The following is a 25408-nucleotide window of genomic DNA, read 5'->3' as shown; positions in this document are numbered from 1 at the left end:
TAGCCTGTTACAACTACTGCCATTCAGCTTCATCTCTAACAATACACTTCTTCGCTCAGTAACTCTTTTCTGGGCCCCTTCTAAGTTCCAGACTCTCTGCAGGCTGCTGAGTGAGTGCAGGTGCTCTAGATGCCCTTGAGCCAGTGACAACTTGGTTTATGGTTCAGTAGCTCGATAGTCACTAGTGCCATTTTCCAAATAGCCCATTTCTTCTGGGAGTGTGTCAGAATTTCAGCTCCTGTCTCTCTCATCCTTGTCTGGTGTGTGAAACCAGTTCAGCCCAATAGGTTGAAGTACAAGTGTCACCTAAGGTTGATTTTTTTGTTATGACACTAGGCATTATCTCCTTCTGCCTGCTGCTGAAACCAGCAATGCTCTTAAGTAGGGGCTGTTTCATCAGCCTGGTTCTTAGAGTGAGGACACTGAAAACACAGAGAAGAGCCCACAGTTTATAAATGATAGGAATTTGGTGTGAGAAGAAATGGCGTTTCATTTTTTAAGTTGCTGAGGTATGGAGGAATGTTGGTTACAGCTGTATAATCTTGGTTATCCTGATTGACATAGAAAGAACACTTTCAAATTGAATTGCAAACTTTATTTCAAAGGTTCCTCATGATGACTAGAAGACTTTCTCTTTCTCTCTCCCCCTGCTATATATGTGTGTGTGTGTAAATATATATATTATATATATTAAATATAATATATACTATATGTCAATACAACATTATAATCATTCTCTCTATCCTGTTTTTTATACATTATGCACTTATCTTTACCACTTAACACTGTTAATACATTTCGAGGTAACACGTATTTAGTGAGACCATTGACTTAGGTAAGAATATTATCATTTGTTCCCAGTCCTCCAAAATTGTAACCTTTTTTCAAATAATTCATAAAATAAACATTTATAAACAAATCAAATACCATTAATTTTCTTATTAATATATCACTCTCAAGGGAGAATAGATGAATCTTTGAAATACATCTAAAATATTGATACTGGTTCTTGAGTCCTACTCAAATTCTGAGTCACAATAGAGATGGACTGTGGTTTCTAGTTGTTTTGGAAGTTTTAAAGTTGGAGGCTTCTTTTCCTTTCCTTCTTGAGAAAACTGCTAGTAGCAAAAATGAATATGTGTTGGGGGAGTGTATAGCTCAAGTGGTAGAGTGCATGCCTGACATGCACAAGGTCCTGGGTTCAATCCCCAGTACCTCCTCCAAAGTAAACAAACAAACAAACCTAATTACCTCCCTCCCCCACAAAAAAAAAGTAGTAAAAAAAAAAAAGAATATGTGTTTATATTGGAACTATTGTGAAAAAAAGTTAATGCAAATACCATGAATGGAAAGCCATGTGCTCATGTCTGTCAGGCCCCTGCTGGGTATTATATATGCACTATTTCATTTAAGTCTCAAAATTATCCTGAAAATTGAAACTATCCCTCCATTGTTTGACATCCCTCAGCTAATATATAGACCACAGCTCCATGCCATTTCTGACTACAAAAACTAGCCTCTTTCCACTAGGTGGGCCCAAATAACAATAATTTGTTATCATAATAGCATATCTGTCATCTAACTACAGAGAACTGAGATTGTCTTTGAATGCACATTTCCAAGTTTTTTTGATTTAAGAAAATTAGAAATTTACAAAAGTTTGCTGTCTTCATGATACATATATTTTATAATTAAATAAATATAAATAAAGTCACTGAGCTAATATCAGTAATGGTCTCCAGGAGGTAAATTTAAATCACTGAGCAGACATGTGGTAATGTACGCCGTGCTCCGTCATCCCAGCTACACATGACTGTATGCTACTCCTAAACTCCATAAATTCAAAAGGAAACTCAAAGAGTCCATTTTTCACACAACACCCAGCCTTCCTTTGCATAAAAGCAAGAGGCTCTAGGGAAACTTATACATTAATACCCATATCAGTAAGGGAAATAAAACTGATTTGGCTAGAAGCATAAAAAACTAGGGACATCTGAAAGATTTGTATTTCTGCCCTATTAACTGAAAAGTGTCCAACTCATTTTCCTTCATGCTGTGAATGAGAGTAACTGCAGTGGAGGCTATTCCTTTAGCTGTCACCAAATAACTTGTCTCATGGTATAACCAAGGGATGGGACAGGATGTCATACCTCAAAATGAAATTAAAATAAAGATAGGATAAAAATATAAACAAAAGGATGATTTTATCTACTATAAAATTTGAAATAGTTGAGTTTTATCCCCAGGCAGCTTTTAAATCAACCTGATGAATTCTGAATTATTAGTACCAGAAATAGTATTTGGCTTAAGTTTTCAATACCCTGACTTAATTCCTGCCAGATCTTTCTGTACTCATGCTGTAGAGTTGTGTATGCTGGAACAGTAAGTGACAATTGAGTGGGGCCTCTCCCTCCCCATCACTTTTTCTGGCCTGAGTAGCATTGCCATTAACTACATGAAACAAATTATAATAGTGAAACAGAAAGTATCCACTCTTTTCTTCAACCTATTTTCTTAGTTTCTTTAAGGTTTCTCTTTTGTGGTAATAATATTTAAAAAAAAAGGAGTCACATATAAATTTATTTAATTAATTAAGTCAAGAGGTTTTCCATTTTAATGAAACAAAGCTCCCATACATGAGACAGTCTAGTCACTTTTCAGTGTTTTTCTAATGTCACTAATTCCCCTGCACTGTAATGGGGTTTTACATCATTGATATGCTCATGAGATTTTTATAATATAAATCCATAGACATGATTTTACAATGTCAAATGAAATAACCTATCAAGTCTATGGAGATGTATGTCAAAGATGCAAATATTTCTAACCTGTAGACAATGCAATGTTAAGATGATGGCAAATAATACCAGGGGATTTCTGGGGATACTATTTTCTGGAGCAAAAACAGTGCAAAAAAGAATGTCAATACAGTTCTGTTGAGACACTGATCTGATTATCTGATTATAGAGGCTATAAATAAAAGAAAGATTGCTAATGTTTGTGTTCATTCAAGTTATTTTTTCTGTATTTGGGGAATTGATATTTTAATATACCCCATTGCAAAGCACATAAGAGCATCTTGTATCTTTAAAGGAAAATTTCTGGTCTCATAACAGTCCAAACCGAGAGGAAGGCAGGTTGTCCTGATTTTAATATCAAGAAGGCTATATTCTTTTACTCTATGCCTTTTTTCTGAGTCTGATTATTATCTACAAAAGCAATCATTAATGTTCTCTGTTTCCATGCTTAAATTTTGGGTGTGGTTCAACTTTGGCAAAAAATCTGATTGTGACATGGTCAAATGTGTTCATAAAATTTCTGAAGTATGATTTTTAAAAATGATGCATGACCTTAATTGGATAAATGATGAAAGGGGGGAAAAGTGATTTAGTTAATTCTTTAACTAATTTATTGCCTTGAACTTAAGTGTATTTAAGATAATGCTACAAGGAGAATGATTTGACCCTACTGGGTAAAAGCAGTTTATTATAAACAGTTATTTTGGGTTCCATTCATTTAAGTTTCTGCACAAGGATAGAGTCCAAAATAAAATATTGAAATTCATGATTTTCAATTATGTGAGCTATTCAATCATTACTGCTGTAGCACCAGACATAAGGAGTAATTTCTAACAATGACATTAGTAGAGTGATAATGAAGTGGCTGAGAGATCCTGTTCTATAACATCACTTGAAGAAATAATCAAAATAATATCATAGCCCCTCAGGAGGAAGAGGGACTTATATACACAAACACATATACTCAAAGTACTTTCAAGCATGTTTTATCTTCTTTTATCATAATATTCTTGTGATAGAGATAAGAGCAAATATTTTGTTTTACATAGGAAGACATTGTCATTCTTTCTGATAATGTATTTAAGTAGAATCATATAAAATTTGTATACTTATATCTAAAATATCCCAGTTTTTACTTATTTCAAAGTAGTTTGAATATACACCTAAAATGAGACTACTTTTCTTGAATATTCTACTTCTCTCTTTATATTACATTTCTCCACACACCAAATTGGGATTAATTCTAGTTTTTAAATACCTCTATTTAGTTTTATTTAAAAATAAAATTCTACTTCTGGAGGACTGAAACTACCAACATCATGACTTACTATAAAGCTACAGTAACCAAGAGAGTGTGATATTGGCAAAAGAATAGACAAATAGATTGATGGACAGACTAGGGAACCCAGAGATAGGCCCACATAAATATAATCAATTGATCTTTGACAAAGGAGCAAAGGCAATGCCATAAAGCAAAGATAGTCTTTACAACAAATAGTACAGAAATGACTGGGCATTCATGTGCAAAAAATGAATACAGACACAGACCTTACACCTTTCACAAAAATTAACTCAGAATGAATCACAAACCTAAATGCAAAATGCAGAACTATAAACTCATAGAAGATAACATAGAAGAAAACCTAGATGACTTTCTGTATGACAATGGCATTTTAGATTCAACAGCAAAGATACAATTCATTAAAAAAAAGGATAATCTGGACTTCATTAAAATCAAAAACTTCTGCCATGTAAATTATAATATTAAGAGAATGAGAAGAAAAACCACAGACTGAGAGAAAATATTCACAAAAGACACATCTAATAAGGGACTGTTATCTCAAATACATAAAGAGCTCTTTAAACTCAACAGTAACAAACAACTTGATTAAAAACTGATCAAAGACCTTCATAGACACCTCATTAAAGATGTTTGGACAACAAATAAGCACATGACAAAGTGTTCCACAACACATGTCCTCGGGGAAATGGAAATTAAAATAACAGTGAGATACCACTACACACCTATCAGAAGGGCAAAAATCAGAAACACTGACAATACCAAATGCTGGCAAGGATGTGGAGCAATAAGAACTCTTCATTCATTGCTGGTGAGAGTTAAAAAATGGCATAACCACTTTGGAAGGCAGTTTGGTAGTTTCTTAGAAAACAAAACATACTCAAAATGTGATTGAGCAATTGCACTGTGTATTAGTGTTCTAAAGTGAAAAATAACCAATAGAAGATAGATATAGATACAGACATAGACATATAAGAGGAAATTTATGATTGGAATTGGCTAACATGTTTTGAAGGCCAAAAAGATCCAAGAGCTGCAGTCTGCAAGCTGGAGAATCAGGAAAACTGGTGGTGTAATTCCTCCCAAGTCCAAAGGCCTGAGAACCAGAACTCTGATGACTGATGGCAAGAGATGGGTGTTTCAGCTCCAGCAGAGAGAATTTACCCTTTCTCCACCTTTTTGATCTGTTCAGCCCCTCAAGAGATTATACGATGTCTCCCACATTGGTGAAAGGGATCTTCTTTCCTTAGTCTACAGATTCAAATGCTAATCTCCTCCAGAGACACCCTCACAGACACATTCAGAAATAATGTTTTACTAGCTATCTGAACATCTTGTAACCCATTCAATTTGACAGTTACAATTAATCATTATACACTCCTTGGTATTTACCCAAAACAATTAAAAACTTTTGTCTACACAAAAACCTGCACATGGATGTTTATAGCAGTCTTATTCATAATTGCCAAAACTTGGAAGCAACCAAGCTGTCCTTCAGTTAGGTGAATGGATAAATTGTGGTACACCTAGACAATGGAATATTATTAAGTGCTAAAAAAAAAAAAAAAGCTATCAAGCCATGAAAAGACATGGACGAAACTTAAATGTATATTACTGAGTGAACGAAACCAATCTGAAAAGTTTATGTTTTGTATGTTTGTAACTGTATGACATTCTGAAACAGACAAAACTAAAGAGACAGTAAAAAGTTTAGTGGCTGCTAGGGCTTAGGGGAGAGTGAGAATTGAATAGGTCAAGCACAGGATTTTTAAGGCAGTGGAACTATTCCATATGATGCTATAATGATGGATTCATGTCATTATACATTTGTCCAAGCCCATAGAATGTCCACTACTGAAGGTGAATGCCAATGTAAACTATGGACTTTGGATTATAATGATGTGTCAATAGAAGTTCATCAACTGTAGTAACTGTACCACTTTGGTGGGGGCTGTTGATAATGGGAAAGGTTATGAATGATTGAATTAAAGGAGTGAATGGGAAATCTCTGTACTTTCTGCTCAGTATTGCTCTGAACCTAAAACTGCTCTAAAAAATAAAGTCTGTTATTTAAAAAATTATATTTCTGGTAATTTGCCTGCTGTAAACTAGTACAGATTTGTTTTTATTCAGTATTTATGTTCCAGATAATTTTATTTCTTATAATAATGCTCTTTAAAAAGAAGTTATAAGTGCTGTTTTATAGGTATGAAATCTAAGACTTGGAGGTGATGAGTAAATTCCCAAAGTCAAATGGGCTTAACTGAGAATATTCAAGGTATGAGTCTTGTGTGTGTTAGGCTCCAGAATCTGTGCCCTTCAAGGAGACTCATTGCTTCATCCATTCATCCAGCGATCCATCCAGTAAGCATTTTTAGTGAGGAAAATATTTACTCAACCTTCCATTATTAATTGTGTTTTGTTCAGGGTATGAATAAACAATTCCTGGACTTTCTGTCTTATTACTACTGCTTGGCAAGCTGTGCCATATATTAAGGACTGGAATTAAGAATAAGAGAACTGATTATGCCTTCTGTAGAATTTTTATATTAAGAGTAAATAATGTCATTTGCAGCAACATGGATGGACCTGGAGATCATCATTCTAAGTGAAGTAAGCCAGAAAGAGAAAGAAAAATACCATATGATAGATACCACTTATATGTGGAATCTAAAAAAACCAAAAAAACAATACAAATAAACTTACTTACAAAACAGAAACAGACTCACAGACATAGAAAACCAGTGTATAGTTACCATACCAAGGGGGTGGGAAGGGATAAATTAGGAATTTGAGATTTGCAGATACTAATTAATATATATATAATAGATAAGCATGATTATATGGTATAGCACAGGGATCTATATTAATTATCTTGTAGTAACACACGGTAAAAAATATGAAAACAACTATATGTATTTTCATGTATGACTGAAGCTTTGTGCTATACACTAGAAATTGACACAACATTGTAAATTGACTATACTTCCATAAAATATATATATATGAAAGTTAACCCATGTAAACCTGCATAAATGCAGGTGGGTTTTTAGGGCTTGATACAGTATCATTTCTTTTTTCATTTTTTTGAAACTGAGCTTCTTTATTTTTATTTTTTAAACATTTTTTATTGATTTATAATCATTTTACAATGTGGTGTCAAATTCCAGCGTAGAGCACAATTTTTCAGTTATACATGAATATATATATATTCATTGTCACATTTTTCTCTGTGAGCTACCATAAGATCTTGTATATATTTCCCTGTGCTATACAGTATAATCTTGTTTATCTATTCTACAATTTTGAAATCCCAGTCTATCTCTTCCCACCCCCCGCCCCCTTGGCAACCACAAGTTTGTATTCTATGTCTGTGAGTCTATTTCTGTTCTGTATTTATGCTTTGTTTGCTTGTTTGTTTGTTTTGTTTTAGATCCACATAAGAGTGATCTCATATGGTATTTGTCTTTCTCTTTCTGGCTTGCTTCACTTAGAATGACATTCTCCAGGAGCATCCATGTTGCTGCAAATGGCATTATGTTGTCAGTTTTTATGGCTGAGTAGTATTCCATTCTATGAATATACCACCTCTTCTTTATCCAGTCATCTGTTGATGGACATTTAGGCTGTTTCCATGTATTGGCTATTGTAAATAGTGCTGCTATGAACATTGGGGTGCAGGTGTCATTTTGAAGTAGGGTTCTTTCTGGATATATCCCCAGGAGTGGAATCCCTGGGTCATATGGTAAGTTTAGTCCTAGTCTTTTGAGGAATCTCCATACTGTTTTCCACAGTGGCTGCACCAAACTGCATTCCCATCAGCAGTGTAGGAGGGTTTCCTTTTCTCCACAGCCTCTCCAGCATTTGTCATTTGTGGACTTTTGAATCATGGCCATTCTGACTGGTGTGAGGAGATACCTCATTGTAGTTTTGATTTGCAATTCTCTGATAATTAGTGATATTGAGCATTCTTTCATGTGCCTATTGATCATTTGTATGTCTTCCTTGGAGAATTGCTTGTTTAGGTCTTCTGCCCATTTTTGGATTGGATTTTTTTTTTCTTTCTTATTAAGTCATATGAGCTGCTTATGTATTCTGGAGATCAAGCCTTTGTTGGTTTCATTTGCAAAACTTTTCTCCCACTCCATAAGTTATCTTTTTGTTTTACTTATGGTTTCCTTCACTGTGCAGAAGCTTGTAATTTTCATTAGGTCCCATTTGCTTATTCTTGCTTTTATTTCTGTTGCTTGAGTAGACTGTTGTAGGAGAACATTTTTGAGATGTATGTCAGATAATGTTTGCCTATATTTTCTTTTAGGAGGTTTATTGTATATTGTCTTATGTTTAAGTCTTTGACCCATTGTGAGTTTATTTTTGTGTATGGTGTAAGGGAGGGTTCTAGCTTCATTGCTTTGCATGCTGCTGTCCAGTTTTCCCAATACCATTTGCTGAAGAGACTGTCTTTATTCCATTGTATATTCTTGCCTCCTTTGTCAAAGATTAGTTGACCAAAAGTTTGTGGGTTCATTTCTGGGCTCTCTATTCTGTTCCATTGGTCTATATGTCTGTTTTTGTACCAATACCATGCTGTCTTGATGACTGTAGCTCTACAGTATTGTCTGAAGTCTGGGAGAGTTATTCCTTCACTCTCTTTCTTTTTCTTCAGTAATGCTCTGGCAATTCTAGGTCTTTGATGGTTCCATATAAATTTTGTTATGATTTGTTCTAGTTCTGTGAAATATGTCCTGGGTAATTGGATAGGGATTGCATTAAATCTGTAGATTACCTTGGGCAGTGTGACCATTTTAACAATATTGATTCTTCCAATCCAAGAGCAAGGGGTATCTTTCCATTTTTTAAAGTCTTCTTTAATTTCCTTCATCAATGGTTTGTAGTTTTCTGTGTATAATTCTTTCACCTCCTTGGTTAGATTTATTCCCAGATATTTTATTACTTTGGGTGCTATTTTAAAGGGGATTGTTTCTTTACTTTCTTTTCCTGTTGATTCATCATTTGTGTGAAGAAATGCAACTCAGGTTTGAACATTAATCTTGTAAACTGCTACCTTGCTGAATTCTTTGATTAGTTCTAGTAGTTTCTGTAGTTTTTTTTAGGATTTTCTATATATAGTATCAAATCATCAGCATATAGTGACACTTTTACATCTTCTTTTCCAATTTGGATCCATTTTATTTCCCTCTCTTGCCTGATTGCTGTGGCTAGGACTTCCAGGACTATGTTGAATAGGAGTGGTGATAGTGGGCATCCTTGTCCCAGATTTTAGTGGGAAACTTTTGAGTTTTTCACCGTTGAGTACTATGCTGGCTATAGGTTTGTCATATATAGCTTTTATTATGTTGAGATATGTTCCCTCTATACCCACTTTGGTGAGAATTTGTATCATAAATGGGTGCTGAATTTTATCAAATGCTTTTTCTGCATCAATTGAGATGATCATGTGGTTTTTGTCCTTTCTCTTGTTGATGTGATGTATTACATTGATTGATTTGCATATGTTGAACCATCCTTGTGTCCCTGGGATGAACCTCACTTGGTCATGATGCATAATCTTCTTTATGTGTTGTTGGATTCTATTTGCTGATATTTTGGTAAGGATTTTGGCATCTATGTTCATCAGAGATATTGGCCCATAATTCTCTTTTTTGGTAGTGTCTTTGCCTGGTTTTGGTGTCAGGGTGATGGTGGCTTCATAGAATGAATTTGGAAGTATTCCCTTCTTTTCAATCGTCTGGAAGAGTTTGAGAAGGACTGGTGTGTGTTCTTCTTTGTATGTTTGGTAGAATTCCCCAGTGAAGCTGTCCGGTCCTGAATTTTTATTTGTAGGGAGGTTTTTTATTGCTATTTCTATTTCATTTCTATTGATCGGTTTGTTCAAGTGGTCAGTTTCTTCTTGATTCAGTCTTGGTGGACAGTATGTTTCCAGAAACTTGTCCATCTCCTCTAGGTTATCCAGTTTGGTTCCATACAGTTTTTCATAATATTCTCATATGATAGTCTGTATTTCTATTTTATTTGTTGAAATTTCTCCATTTTCCTTTCTTATTTTGGTTATTTGTGCTCTCTTTTTTCTTCTTTGTGAGTTTGGCCAGAGGTTTGTTGATTTTATTTACTTTTTCAAAAACCAGCTTTTGGTTTGATTGATTTTTTCTGTGTTTCTTTAAATCTCTATATTATTTATTTCCTCCCTGATCTTTATAATTTCCTTCCTTCAGCTGCCTTTTGAGGTTTTTTGTTCTTCTTTTTCTAGTTCTTTCAGCTGATGTGTTATATTGTTTATTTGAGATTATTATTCTTTTTTGAGGAAGGCCTGTATCGCTATAAACTTCCCTCTTAGCACTGCCTTTGCTGTGTCCCATAAATTTTGTGTGGTTGTGCTTTCATTTTCATTTGTCTCAAGGTATTTTTTAATTTCAAGTTTGATTTGCTCACTGACCCATTGGGTTTTTAATAGCATATTGTTTAATCTCCATGCTTTCATTTTTTTCTCCTTTGTTTCTCTGTTGTTGATTTCTAATTTCATGGCATTGTAGTCAGTAAAGATGCTTGAGATAATTTCTATCTTAAAATTATTGAGGTTGCAAAGGGTTCTTTTAAACTAAAGCAATCAGTCATTTAAAGAGAAAAGGTTGTTCATATACATAATTTTGCTTTGTATTAATCTACTTTTTGTTCTCCATAAATCCAAGTTAATAGGAGTAGTACTCAAAGTAGATGATTTTAAAATTTACATAGAAATATTTTTATGGACATGATACATACTGCAACTGCTGTTATTTTATGAGATGATGCTTTATAGGATTTCATGAGAGCTTAGTAGGAAAAAAAAGCAAATATAAATGTAAAGTGCATGTAGGAATTCTGTGTGCAAAGAATTGAGTGAAATTTTACAGTTATGTTTTGTTTATGTAAAGTCAAAACAAAACTAAAGGCTCTGCCTCATAACTCCATTAAAATTTTGAATTAGACGTTACCTTTTTGGAGCTTTACTCAGGATTTTAAATGTCAAAAACTGATCAAGTAATTATATATATATTTTATATTTGACAAAACATTACTTGCTGATATTGATGGTGTTTCTAATAATTAATATTACTTTGTAGCTTCTGCAAAGTATTAGATCTATCATATTTTTGAAATGATGTATTTTATATGACTCTTTTCCTTTTTTTTTTTTTTGAGGAAAATCAGTAACTATCTGATCGCCCATTCATAACCCTAGTACTTATCTAATTATAATTTTTATAATAGTTGTTTTCAGGAAATCCTACAAGTCAATCCTCCCTCATTGCTTTTGTTTCCTAGTGTCTAAACTGCCTCCTCCACTTTCCTGAAAGCTTCCTGCTGTTGCTTCCAGACCTCTTACTACAGTGGTCTTCAGAATCCCCTTTTCCAACTTGTCTGTTCCTTTTCCAAAGGAAATGCATTTTTTGTCAGCCTATTCTGGGAATGGGACCCAGTGCAAAATCTAATGTAGACCCCTTATTAGAAATTATTAATAACTTCACAAAGGTGGCAGTAGAAAATTAAGCCAAGTGTAGAGCCCTTCTAAGCATGGGAACCTGTGCACCACACATGTTATGGACTCATGAAACTGGCCTTAACCTTTTCCCTTGGTGGTTATGCCCCCGAACTTTGCTTCTTTTTTGATGCATCCTTACTCTGACTGTATCTTTCTTTCCTGCACTCTGATTCCCTTTTTTTCCTCCCTGTAGTTGTGTAGCCCCAGAGTCTTGAGCTGCAGAGAATCTTACATGCCCTCTTCCTGTTTTCATAGAAGGAATACAAAAAAGAGCAAATATTTGGGAATTTTTCTTGAAATAATTTTATCATCAAGAATTGCTCCAGATATTCTTGGTAATAAATCATATTTGAGAATTGAAGTTGTCTAAGAATTCTACTATGAAATATTGTATTTTGATTTAGTTTCCTTGGCTCAATATATGATTAATTACTAAAGTATATATGTGTTCAAAGCTTGGTTACATACATGTAAAAATTAATTCATTTGACAACAGTGTCTATGCATGTGATGGCAGCAGTCCCCAGGACAACTGTTTAAAAAACAGTGTTAAAATATTAGCCCATGTTATCATCATTAGAAGGGCAATACCCTCCCTTAGACTTGGCACCATTTTAAGGTTTAAAGAGTTCTTAGCTGACCCTCCTCTTTCTGATCTGTGCCCTCATATCCTCTGGGAACCATCTTTTTCCTTATCTACTTTCTATCCTTGTTTGCTTTATGTGTTTCAGAAGTAACATTAATCTGATAACCCATTAGATGGTCAGAAGGTACCAAATCATCTACTTTGTTTCTCCCATGAGATAAATGGCATTTGTTTTTTTATGCTGACTGTGCAGATGATCAAATGACATCTAGTTTCTTGGCTCTGTCAAAGGGATACTTGCAATTGTGACAATTATGAATTTTGTTCCAATTGAAAGGGAAGATTTGGTGACTAGTATTGGGGGATATGAGGAATATTTCTGAATAGTTTCTTCAAAGTAAAGTTGTACATATACTTAGTTGGGTCATCACTTATTTGGCTCATAATTTATTCTTGGGCTTACTTTTTGTGATACTACTTTCTCATAGAATGTAAGTGTTTAATGGGAGGACAAAAACCTTTTATTTGTAATAAATAATACAGTAAGTATACCCTATTGTATATTATCAATTATAACTATCCATTGCATATTGCAGTTAAGAATTTTATTTGTTATGTTTTCATGAGTGCTTGTGACATTATTTTAGTTATTTCAGAGTAACTCATGTGCTTCCCACATAGAACTTTACAAAATATACAACTAAATTTGTATATTTATAAATATATAACCAGGTTTTCAAAAATTTAAAATTTTATGCTTTATCTAAATAATTTAGATGAAATTGTGTATGTGAGTGTGTGTTTTGGGCTTAATTATTTTAGCAGTTGCCATAAATCTTCATTTGTTATACTGTTGTGTGTGAACAAGTATAGTTCAGAATTTGAGGTGCACTTGAACTTCCCTAAGATAAGTATGTGTATTTTGTGAAATAGAATGCATCTGAAAAAAAACCATTAAATATGTGTGACTACATTAATATAATAATATTCATGTATGAAGGATGATAAATTTAAAATTATATACATATCAGAGTGAACAGCTGTAGCTATATAGCAAATAATGAGAGTAAGTTCATTTCTGCATCTGAATATAATTTTAAATTACCCAAACAAAAATCTATTGAGAAACACTTGGTAGTGGGATAAAACAAATATTTATATAGGTTTTTTGTTTGTTTTCTTTTATGGGAAATGCATAGAATAGGTTTGGAGCCCAGTGAACATGTATGTCTAAAGACAGCTATGAAACATTTCAAATAAAAATATTTTACCTACATGTAGTTAGATTGACAAATTATGTTTGAGTACCTTATTAGTAGACAGATTTGCATAAATATCTTATTAGTAGGCCAGCTAAGGATCAAGTTAATTGCATTAGATGATTTTATAATACTTTATGTCTGATCAAATGGTATCATTGAAAATGTACTTGAAATTTGAAAATGAAATTTAAATTATCCTAATGAAATATGGGTCATAAGAGATACCATTAATCTTATAGGTTTAAGATGTTTTAATTTTTTGGCGAGAACACCTTAGTATTCAAAACCATTTTGTTTTAGTAAAACTTGTTATACATGATAAATTTTATACTTAATTTGAAGTGACTTTGGTGATGCAAAAATTTTTATAAAGTTTTCAAATGACAGTTGTTATTCTACTTTAAACATTTTAATGAATCACTCTTCTTAACCTTAAAGGAAACCACATGATATGAGATGCTGAGAAAAATTAAATTGATGTATCTCCAGTGTACAACTTTCATTTGAAGATTGAATAAAGGTGGGTTTCATAGTCACAATTTATTGAATAGGTCTATAAATAACAGGAAAAATTCAGTTACATATAAAAATTACTTCTTCACATTGGCTGTTCCTATGTTTATATTTTGAATGATTCAGCTAAGAGGTGGTGAGAAATATTTATAATAGCAGGTCATCAGAATAAAATAGGGACAATGCAGTTTAATCACTTTATTTATTTTTTTGAAATGTGCTTAATGGAAAGGATGAATAACTGCCTTGCTTCAAAATTAAATTCTATCACCTTGAGTGAAAGATTTGAGTGTTAGCATAACATTTTTTTATGTGAGTTATGCTGTAGTTTTTTGTCATTTTTTGCATTACAGTGCAGGAAATGTTGCTGATTTATTGTTGCATTTTTAAAGGACAATGCTACGCTGAAACTAGAGACTGAAGGAAGGCAAAAATCATATTTGTCAAAAACTGAGCCTTGACATGGTTTATGATCACTGACTGCTTGTCCTATTTATAGGGCTGTATTTAAAATTAAGCTAATCTAGCAAGATCAAATATGATTGATGTTTTCCCATTTATTGTTTTCTAATGTTTTATCTTTTGGTTTTAAGATGGTTATAAGAATCAAGAAATATGAAGTTAAAGAATGCATAGTACTTTCCATTTTCATTATGCTCATTTGAAGAGAATTACTTTCTAAATATTCAGCTTGGGTCCTATCAGCACCCACTATAAACAGAGAAATTTTTAAAATGTCAAATGAATTATGAACACTCTCTTCAGCTATGCAAGTGAGACATTAAATGGTTGTGTGAGGATCTGAAAGTTCTGGTCTAGTATATAAGGTAATTATCACCAATGTGAAAAACATTCCTGCTTATAAATCATAAGGACTTAAGAGATGGAAACTTTTACTAAATTATTATTTCTCAGTTGAACCAAAGGAAGCAAAGTCTAATTGGCAACTTCTTATTTTGCCAAGCATTTGGAAACATAGTGAGTGAATTTCAATGTTACTATTCAAAAGCTCAAGAGTATGAATATATTTATAGTCTACATTAAAATGCTGAGTTCAGTTTCTTAGAATCATGAATATAAGAGTAATAACTATTTCTTTTAGTTTTCCAACAAGTGTTCATCAGTAATTTGTAAACAATAATACATTATTTTTATATATCTACAAATTATACTTCTTTGATATTCCATACATCACACAGTAATTATTCAAGGTATAGGTAGAGCAAAAAGATTTAGTAAGTGACTCAATTATTTAAACTATTAGGTATGGAGGCAGTGCAAGCAGGTGAAAAATTAGTATAAACAGATCCAATGATTATAAACTTTGGGGTTAATGTGGATAAGAGATATCAAATATACTACAACCAGTTATTCTGAGTGGACTGGGTATAGTAAATTGCACTTACTAGAGTTGTCATTCCATGGAAACTTTATTCCATCATTTGGATCAAGACTGAATCTAAGCTGAGATAAATGTTCTAATGTCATAGATACATAAGCTATTATACTCCACCTTGAAAAAAATGATTTTGTGTTTATTGTGGATTAATTCCAGAGGTTAGTGTTTCTAGACTTCAAAATACAATAGAGCTAAGAATGAATAACATAGAATTAGTAAAGCTTGATCTATAATTAACTTTTACACCAGGCAAGAGGTACATTTAATTGCAACTGACCTGAATAATGGAGTGGGATGGAAGGAAGGAAGTTTATTTACTTGAGACGCCAAATGAAAACTATGAAACACAAAGGGGAAAAGGCAGTTTCACTGAGAATAAAATATTCATGTTGATAACTTACATAAGACAAAAGATGGAGTGTTTTCTGCAGGGAAATTACTTTCTTTGATGAGCTCCATTTATGCATGATGGAGTTTTAAATTTTTTGAAAACCCCCTTGGTTATTTTTTTTCCTTTCAATTCTTGTGGTTTTAATTTCAGTCATAAACACATGTAAAATTTTCTTGCTAAAACCTTACTCTGCTTTAAGTTGAATTTATAACAGAAAAAAAAAAAAAAAAACCAGAACGCCTTCCAATGACAGTGATTAGGAAATCAGTATTTAAGGCATCAGTTTCATGAATTGCATGGTGAACAATGGCTCCATTCATTTTGAAGACACCCTATGATAAAATACTTCATTATTTACTTTGCTTACTTTAAAGATTGTTTGTTTAAAGCATATTCTTGAGGGATGCTAAGTATTGTATCTTCTAAATAGCAGCTTGAGTTTGGAAGCAATTTTGTTTGAGTAAAATCCACTATATAATGACTTTGAGTGGCCTGCAAGCTGCATGTTAAGGCTCACATATTTACTTCTTGAGGATAGAAAGCTATTTGTTTTACTTTGTAATTTAATGTGGGGACATTTTAGAAGCTGCAATGGCAAGTGAGGATCTGAATCTTACATATTGCCTATCACCCTAATCAAAAAAGAAGGGAAAATAGAATATACCTCATATCTAGAGACTTGGATTCCAATAGTAGAATATGAAACTAGAGGGGAAAATAGATGTGTGGGTCTCAGTATGCAAACTTATTTGTCCATCACAGAGTCACCATGCAATCTGACACTATTTGAAGGAGGTTGCTAGTATCAGCCTCACAAAAGGCTAAGACAAATGTGGACAGAAGAAGAAATGTTTATAAGTTGATGTACATTAGCTAAACATTCATGGAGCCTGCTTGCATGCAATTGCCTGATGCATTAGGAGCAAATATTTAGGGAATTGTACTTAGTGACATAATCATAAACAAAGCTCTATAGAATTACCAAGTGTGGTGAGTAGATACCTACACTGGTAAAATGACTGTTATTAGATTGGAGGGACCCTGAATTTGCTGCCTACTTCAACATAGTTTGCAAATCTCTCTCAGTGGCCCAGTTCTGCAGTCCTTGATAGCAGGAATCTAACTCCTAGAGTCAAGACTATGTTTTCACACTTAAAAATCTAACAAAATCTAGTGATTCAAACATGTTTTTGGACATTAAGAAATACTAAACAATAAATAATGACACACACTATGTATATATACAAATACACACTCACATTTTTTAACTCTCATATAGATAATTGAAAAATATGTGGATTCATAGCAGAATAATTCTTAAGAAATCAAAGATTTTAGAATGTCTCTACCTTTAAATATGAGACAGTGGTTTTGCCAAACTGATATATATTTGACAAATATTTATTGATTGTTAGTCCTTGGAGTTTCAGAGACAACTGTTACCCATTTACAGCCTGAAAAAGCACACAGGTACCTGAGGTAGACAGAGAAGTCAGTCAGATTCTCATAGCTTAAAATGATAAGTATAAATTAAATACAAGTTGTTATGCAAGTGTGCTTTACTCTAAGAAGTAAAAGGAAGGTTTTGAACTTGGTGATGTGGAGTTGCATTCTGAAGAGTAAATGAGTGGAAGGCTTTGTTGGACTGTGGGGATATAAGGTGAACAAGACATGGAAATATAAGAAAACCTGAACCTTAAGGATAAGAGGGCATGGAACTCTTAAGACAGATCATATGTTAGGTCACAAAACAAGTGTCAGTAATTTTAAGAAGATTCAAATTATATCAAGCATCTTTACTGACTACAGTAGTATGAAACTAGAAATCAACTACAAGAATAAAACAGAAAAACTCACAGATATGTGGAGATTAAGCAACAAGCTACTAAATAGCCAATGGATGAACAAAGAAATCAATAGAGAAATAAAAAAATACCTTCAGAAAAGTGAAAATGGACATACAACATAACAAAATATATGAGATGCAGCAAAAGCTGTTCTAAGAGGAAAGTTCACAGTGATGGATGCATACATCAAAAAACAAGGAAAATCTCAAAGAAAGAATCTAACTTCACCCCTAAAGCCTGGGGGAAAAAAGAACAAAGCCCAAAGTTAGTAGAAAGAGGAAATTAAAAAGATCAGAGTGGAAATAAATAAAACAGAGACCAATAAGACAATAGAAAAGACCAATGAAACTAAGAACTGGTCTTTGAAAAGACAAAAAAGATTGGCAAACCTTTAGCTAGACTTACTTCAAATTAGTAAATATCAGAATTGAAAGAGGAGAATTTACAACTGATATCAAAGAAATACCAAAGATTATAAGATACTACTGTGAACAATTATACACCAATAAATTGACAATCTTTGAGAAATAGATAAATTTTTAGAAAACACAATCTTTCAAAACTGAACCATGAAGATATAGGAACTTTGAGTAGACCAATTTACTAGTAAGTAGATTAAATTAGTCAGAAACCTGCTAACAATAAAAAAAAATCTGGAACCAGACAGCTTTACTGGTAAATCCTGCAAAAGATTCAAGGATGATTTAGTGTTATCCTTCTCAAAATCTTCCAGAAAACTGAAGAGAAAAGAATGCTTCCAAGTTAATTTTAAAATACCAGCATTTCCCTGATACCAAAATGAGACAATTACACCTCACACAAAGCAATTATAGGCCCATATCTCTAATAAACATAAGTGCAGAAATCCTCAACAGAATATTAACAAACCAAATTCAACAGTACACTAAATGGATCAAACACCATGATCAAGTGGGATGTACTCAGGGACACAAGGATGGTTCAGCATTTGCAAATAATTCAGTGTGATTCACCACATTAACAAGTGAAGGTTAAGGGGGTGGGAAGGGATAGACTGGGATTTCAAAATGTAGAATAGATAAACAAGATTACACTGTATAGCACAGGGAAATATATACAAGATCTTATGGTAGCTCACAAGGAAAAAATGTGACAAGAAAAATATATATATATATGTCCATGTATAACTGAAAAATTGTGCCCTACACTGGAATTTGACACAACATTGTAAAATGATTATAACTCAATAAAAAATGTTAAAAATAAAACAAAACAAAACAAAACAAAATAACAAATGAAGGTTAAGTCATACTATCACCTGAATAGATGCAGAAAAAGCATTTGAGAAAATTCAGCACCTATTCATGATTTTAAAAAACTCTCAATAAAGTGCTTATAGACAGAACATACATCAACATAATAAAAATCATATGTGACAAGCCCATAGCTAACATCATACTCAACAGTGGAAAGTTGAAAGCTTTCCCTCTAAGATCAGGAACAAGAAAAGGATTCCTGCTCTTGCCACTGTTACTCAATGTAATATTGGAAATGCTATCCAGAACAGTTAGGCAAGAAAAAGAAAAGGCAGCCAATTTGGAAATGACAAAGTAAAACCATCACTATTTGCAGACAGCATGATTTTATATATAGAAAACCCTAAAAACTTCACCACAAAAACTGTCAAAGCTAATAAACAAATTCAGTAAAGTTGCAGAATACAAAATCAATATACAACTATCTGTTGTGTTTTTATATAACAACAACAAACTATTGGAAAAAAGAATTAAGAAAACAACCCTATTCACAATTACATCAAAAAGAATAATACCTATGAATAAATTTAACCAAGGAGGTGAAGTCCTGTGCACTGAAAACTGTAAGATATTGGTGAAATAAATTGAAGATGACACAAATAAATGGAAAGATATTGTGCTCATGAATTGGAGTGATTAATATCGTTAAAAAATCCATTTTACCCAAAGCAATCTACAGATTCAGTGTAATCCCTGTAAAAATTCCAATGTCATTTTTCACAGATAAGTCCTAAAATTTTTATGGAACCACTAAAGATCTGGAATAGTCAAAGCCATCTTGAGAAAAAAGAGCAAAGCTGGGGATATCACAGTCCCTGATTTCACACTGTATTTCAAAGATGTCATAGTCTACACAGTATGGTAGTAGCATAAAAAGAGACACATAGATCAATGGAATAGAATAGAGAGCCCCAAAATAAAGCCACATATATATGATTAATTAAAGGGTGCAAACAAGGCAAGAATATACAATGGAAAAATGACAGTCTCTTCAATACATGGTTTTGGGAAAACTGGACAGCCAAATGGAACAGAATGAAATCAGACTTCTCTTTCACCATGAACAAAAATTTACTCAAAATAGATTAAAGACTTGAATGTAAGACCAGAAACTATACAACTCCTAGAAGAAAACATAGAGGGTAAACTCATTGACATTGCTTTTGGTGACTTACTTTTTGATTCTGATTCCAAAGGTAGGGCAACAGAGGCAGAAATAAGCAATTGAGATCACATCAAATTAAAAAGCTTCTGCACAGCAAAGGAAGTCATCAACAAAATGAAAAGGCAATCTACTGAATGGGAGAATATATTTGCATGTCATATAATTGATAAGAAGTTAATATCCAAAATATATAAAGAATGCATACAGCTTGATAACAAAAAGAACAAACAATCCAGTTTAAAAATTGGCAGAGGATATGAATAGACATTTTTCCAAAGAAGACAATACAGATGGCTAACAAGAACATGAAAAGATATTATCATTAATCATTAGGGAAATGCAAATCAAAACCACAATGAGAAGTCATTTCACACCTGGCAGAACGGTTATTATCAAAAGGACAAGAAATAACAAGTGTTGGAGAAAACATGGAAAAAAAGGAAACACTTGTGCATTGTTGGTGGGAATGTAAATTGTTACAGTGACTGTGGAATGCAGTATGGAAATTCTTTAAAAAATTAAAAGTAGAACTACCAAATGATCCAGCAATTCCACTACTGGGCATTTATCTGAAAAATAGGAAAATGTTAACTCAGAAAAGTATATGCCCTTATGTTGACTGCAGCATTATTTACAGTAGCCAAGCTATGTTTATGATGGGATACTACTAGGTCATAAAGAAGAATAAAACCTTGCCATTTGTGACAGCATGGATAGATCTTCAGGGCATTATGCCAAGTTAAATAATTCAGATAGAGAAAGACATGATTTTACTTAAATGTGTAATCTATAAAACAAAACATGAACAAACAAAACCAAACTAACAGATACAGAGGCTAGATTGGTAGTTGCCAGAGGGCAAGGGTGTTGAGAGGTAGATGGATTTGGAGATGGGAGTTAAGAGTTACAAACTTCTAGTTACAAAATAAATAAGTCCTGGGAATGCAATATACAGCATGACCACTTATGTCGATAAAATTTTGTTGCATATTTAAAAGTTGCTAAGAGAGTAAATCTTGAAAGTTCTCATCACAGGAAAAATTTTGTAACTTTGTATGGTGACAGATGGTAACTAGACTTACTGTGATCATTTCGCAGTGTATATGACTATCAAATCATTTGGTTGTTCACCTGAAACTAGTATGTTCTAGTTCGGTTATATCTTACTAAAACAAAAGCAAAGCAAAAATATAAGAGAATATACAAAAAGTTTTATATTCCTTCCGTAAAGCAGCTGGGTAGGTGGAGAGGGCACTGGATTGCATCCTGGCTCTGTCCAGCCACTCTTGATGGTCTTTGCAAATACTTAACTTCGGAGTTTCATTTCTTTACCAATAAATGTATTTAATAAAACATTGTCTTCCAGGGATGTTGTGAAGATACACTTTGTAAATGGTACATAGGAGTAGGGTATAGTATTTAGTACTATAAATAAATAGTACAGTAAATAAATAGTACAGTAAATAGTATTTAAAGAGATTACAGTAATCAACAATGACCTTAACCAGAGGTTCCCAGTCTTGGCTGGATATTTGAATAACTTAGGGAACTTCCAAAAAGGATTCTTAAATGCTGATGTTTACATTTCACCCCTAGAAATTCTGACTTATCTGGACATGGTATAGTCTGGATATGAAACTTAAAGGAGAATACAGGAAAATATGAGAAAGAATAAGAAACAGTAAAAAAAAAAAAAAAAGGAAAAAGAAAAAGAGGAAATAAATGTAGAGTCTACCAATATGCTAAGGAATAGATTTCCTTCATTTTGTAGAACAGAAGGATTGCCACCACCATTAGGTGTGGTTGAGAAGCATTTCCAGGTCTCACGTGTTCTAGAGCAGCTGCCTTGTGAGGAGGGCTCACCAACAGAGGAGGAGCTTCTGCATTCTAGAAGTCTCTTCTGTGGAGTGTGTCAATCCTATGCTTCATATTATGGTGGAATAGGTCATAAGTTTTATTCCTTGGAATAGAAGCAGCATGGAAGAGGTGGTGAGAAAATCTAAAATTGAGGATAAAAATTCTTAGAGGTCTTTAAAGTACTTCAGTTGATCCTATCTAATTAATATGCATCTAAAAAGAGACTGAGGCCGTGCTTTGAAGATGTGAAACACAGCAGAAGCTTTCCTGCCTAAGCCTGTAGCCATAGGTGTGATGACTAGCAATGATATTTTAACTATGTTAGACAAAAAAGAAATAGGCTAAATTATAACAGAAAGAATTGTAAATATATACTAAAGAAAGTGAGAGCTCAGTTTGAATCTTAAAACCATTCACTCCTTTTTTTTTTTTTTTTTTTTTTTAAATAAGCCACGATATTCTACCCTGGTTACTGGAAAAGACTGCATGGCAGAATCGTATTCTCTAATATTGAACATCAAAAAAAAGCCAAAGAAGCAAAATTATTTTTAATAAATTCAGATTCCTAAGACTAGAATTTACTTTTTACATGAAAAACAACTATGTTGATATTTTGATTATGTGAATAATATATATTACACTGTTGTGATTGTTATCTGGGACTTCCAGATAAATGAATTATTTTACCCATGTATTGTTTTTCCCATGAAAATATTTTAGACTAATTGAAAAATAATTAACTACATTTATTTTTTCCCCATGAAAATCTTTTGATATTGCAGAAATATTTCCCCGTGAAATGTATAATTGCTGAAATATTTCCCACTTAAAATCATTCTAGTTACTTTGTGCCATTCTTAGGATAGAAATACTTGAAATCTCATCATCAAAAGAGATTTCACTCAGATCTTTAATTCAGTGCATGCTAAGCAACACCTATAAAGAATTTTAGGAATAGAAATTAAGTAACAGACTACAATTAGAACAGATAAGAATAGTCACTGGTGAAATGAATCCATTTTTGCTCTTCACATCAAATTCACGTACTTGCAGACTTGTCTGTGAATGCTGTTTTCATTTTTGTATGCAGCGTTTATACAAGATCCCTTTACAGTCTGACATTTGCTTCAACCACTCAAATGGACTGTTTTTGTTGTTGTTAAACACACCAGCTATTTTCATGTAAACAAATCCACTAATCACTTTTCTGTCCCCTCTTATTTCACTTCTATCAGCATTTGATAAGGTAGAAGTCCTTTTTTGAGACATTCTCTTTGTTGAGGTCCACCAGACAAAGACAACTTGTAGTTGAACAAATTGGACTTTTGGATACCTGCTGCAGGAGGGAGACTATATTCCATAGGAAACTGTGAGGCATCTTAATTAGAGTGTGCCAAGAAGATCTTGTTATAGGTTTTGGGCTTGTATTATGTGATTTGGAGGAAGGTTCAAGGAACAGAATCTGTTCTAGACTGAGTGCTTTGAGGAAGCAACTAGATTCTATAGCTGTGCATCTTAATTTTTACTTTATAGGTAGAAAGAACATGGTGAGACTAAAGCTATAATTGTGAAGGAGCAGCTGTCACTCATTAGTTGGGAGTTGGGAAGTTTGGAAATACTTGTAGTTTTCATAGTGTTCTTGTATTTGTCTGCAGTCAAAGAGTCCTCTTGTTTTCATTTCATGGCATCATGGTTACATAGTGACCTCATCTCAAGCTGGTGAAGTTGTTCATTTTCAACTGGAAAACACCATGGCCTAGCTCTGTGCCAGGCCAGCTTCCATCTGATGGCTATCAACATTGCCTTTTTCTTTCTCAATATCATGGTACCATATTCTCTTTGGTTTCTTTCTACTGCTTAACATGCTCCTTTTCAGCAATCCTCACACTATCTCCTATATAATCTTTAACTCTTAGAGTTTCCCAGGCCTTATATCTGAATCATCTTTTATATTATCCTACACTTCTTATGCAGTTTCATTTATTTTTATGATTTTAATTACTATCTGCTTTCTTCAGACTGGAACTATTCTCTGCCTAAAAGATGAGTTGGAAAACTATAGCCCATAGGTCAAATACAACCGAAAGTATGTTTTTGCCCAGATGTGAGGTGGTTTTTATATGTTTAAATGGTTAGAAAAAAATCTAAATATGAATAATATTTCATGACATAAAATTATATAAATTCAAGTTACAATATGTAAACAAAAAAGAAGCAAAGTGTTGCTCACCACCTAGTTATTCAAAGGTTAAATCATCAGCCACTCCATTTGCCCACCCACAGTGCAACCTGAGAGGAATTCAGGATGAAAAACAGGGTGAGGCACCTGTGCTTTTGAATAAGCAGGTCCCTTAGACAGATGTATATTTCAGAAAGAATTTTAATGGCCCCACATTCTTGCATCTTCTCATACATAGAAAAGTGCTAAAGTCATTAACCTGAGATAACTGTTCTTTGTGAATAGCAGTAATCTTTTACCAAGTATTTCTCAGCCAAAAATCATATATAAATTGGCTTCTCTCCACCTCTTTAGAGCAGTTTCCTCAGAGCTACTAAGCAGCTGTTTCCTGAGCTATAGTCCTTACTTCATAAGATCCCTGTATAAAACTTAAATTCATACCTCTCTGGTTGTACATTTTTCTTTAAGTCGACAAGTGTCCAAAGATAAAATTTTATTGGAATTCAGGCATGTCCATTTGTTTAAGTATCTTCTATGGCTCCTTTTATTGCTACAAGAGCAGTGTTGAGCAGTTGCAATAGAGAGCCAGAATTATCTACTTGCTGTCCCTTTATAAAAAAAAAGTTTGCCAACCCTTGCTCTAAAATCATGTATTTAACTAATCTGTGAGATTTTCCAATTGATTATTTTAGTCATCTTAAAATATTTAAAAGAGAAATTTTACTAATCTCCAATCCATACCTGTGCCCGTTCATCTTAATATTTGGGGGTCCCTGCCACACAGAAATTCAAATCAGAAACCACAAATCATCCTTAATTCTTATTTTTCCTCTACCCCATATTTTAGTCCTACTGGAAATCCATTGTTTTCGCTTCTGAACTATATCACAATTAGGTCAGTCAGTCTCCACCTTTTCTGCCATCATTCTGCACCATACCATCCTCACCTTGCAGCTGGTCTACTCAAACAGCCTCATCACTGCTTTCCCACTCATGTGACTCTTAAGTCCCTATCCCATGATGTTTTCTATCATTACATCTGCTCATAGCAATTATGATAATTTTTATGTAAATATTTGGGTTTAAATTCTATATATTTACTTATTTATTGTCTATCCAAACACATAAGTGCTACTGAGGTGACTTCATATGTTTTAGTTCAGTAGCAGATATAAACATTTTGAATAGAGACTGATGTGGAGCAGAAGGCCAGTAAGTATTTTTTTAACCAGTGACTGACCTACTTAAAGACCACAAAGATAGAGGTACAGTTACC

The 25408-nt window shown here is 33.3% G+C and overlaps 1 non-coding gene and 1 pseudogene across 1 annotated transcript; both read left to right on the top strand.

Annotated features, from left to right (window-relative positions):
- The window catches only part of LOC141574142 (centrosomal protein of 162 kDa-like), a 123616-nt pseudogene that overhangs the window by 61321 nt on the left and 36887 nt on the right, over positions 1-25408 (top strand).
- On the top strand, positions 1147-1220 carry TRNAV-GAC (transfer RNA valine (anticodon GAC)). Its single transcript has one exon. It is a non-coding gene; the product is annotated as a tRNA-Val (tRNA).

The sequence above is a fragment of the Camelus bactrianus genome, chromosome 20 (genome assembly GCF_048773025.1).
Source record: "Camelus bactrianus isolate YW-2024 breed Bactrian camel chromosome 20, ASM4877302v1, whole genome shotgun sequence".
Taxonomy (NCBI): domain Eukaryota; kingdom Metazoa; phylum Chordata; class Mammalia; order Artiodactyla; family Camelidae; genus Camelus; species Camelus bactrianus.
This window is presented reverse-complemented; position numbering and strand designations above follow the sequence as displayed.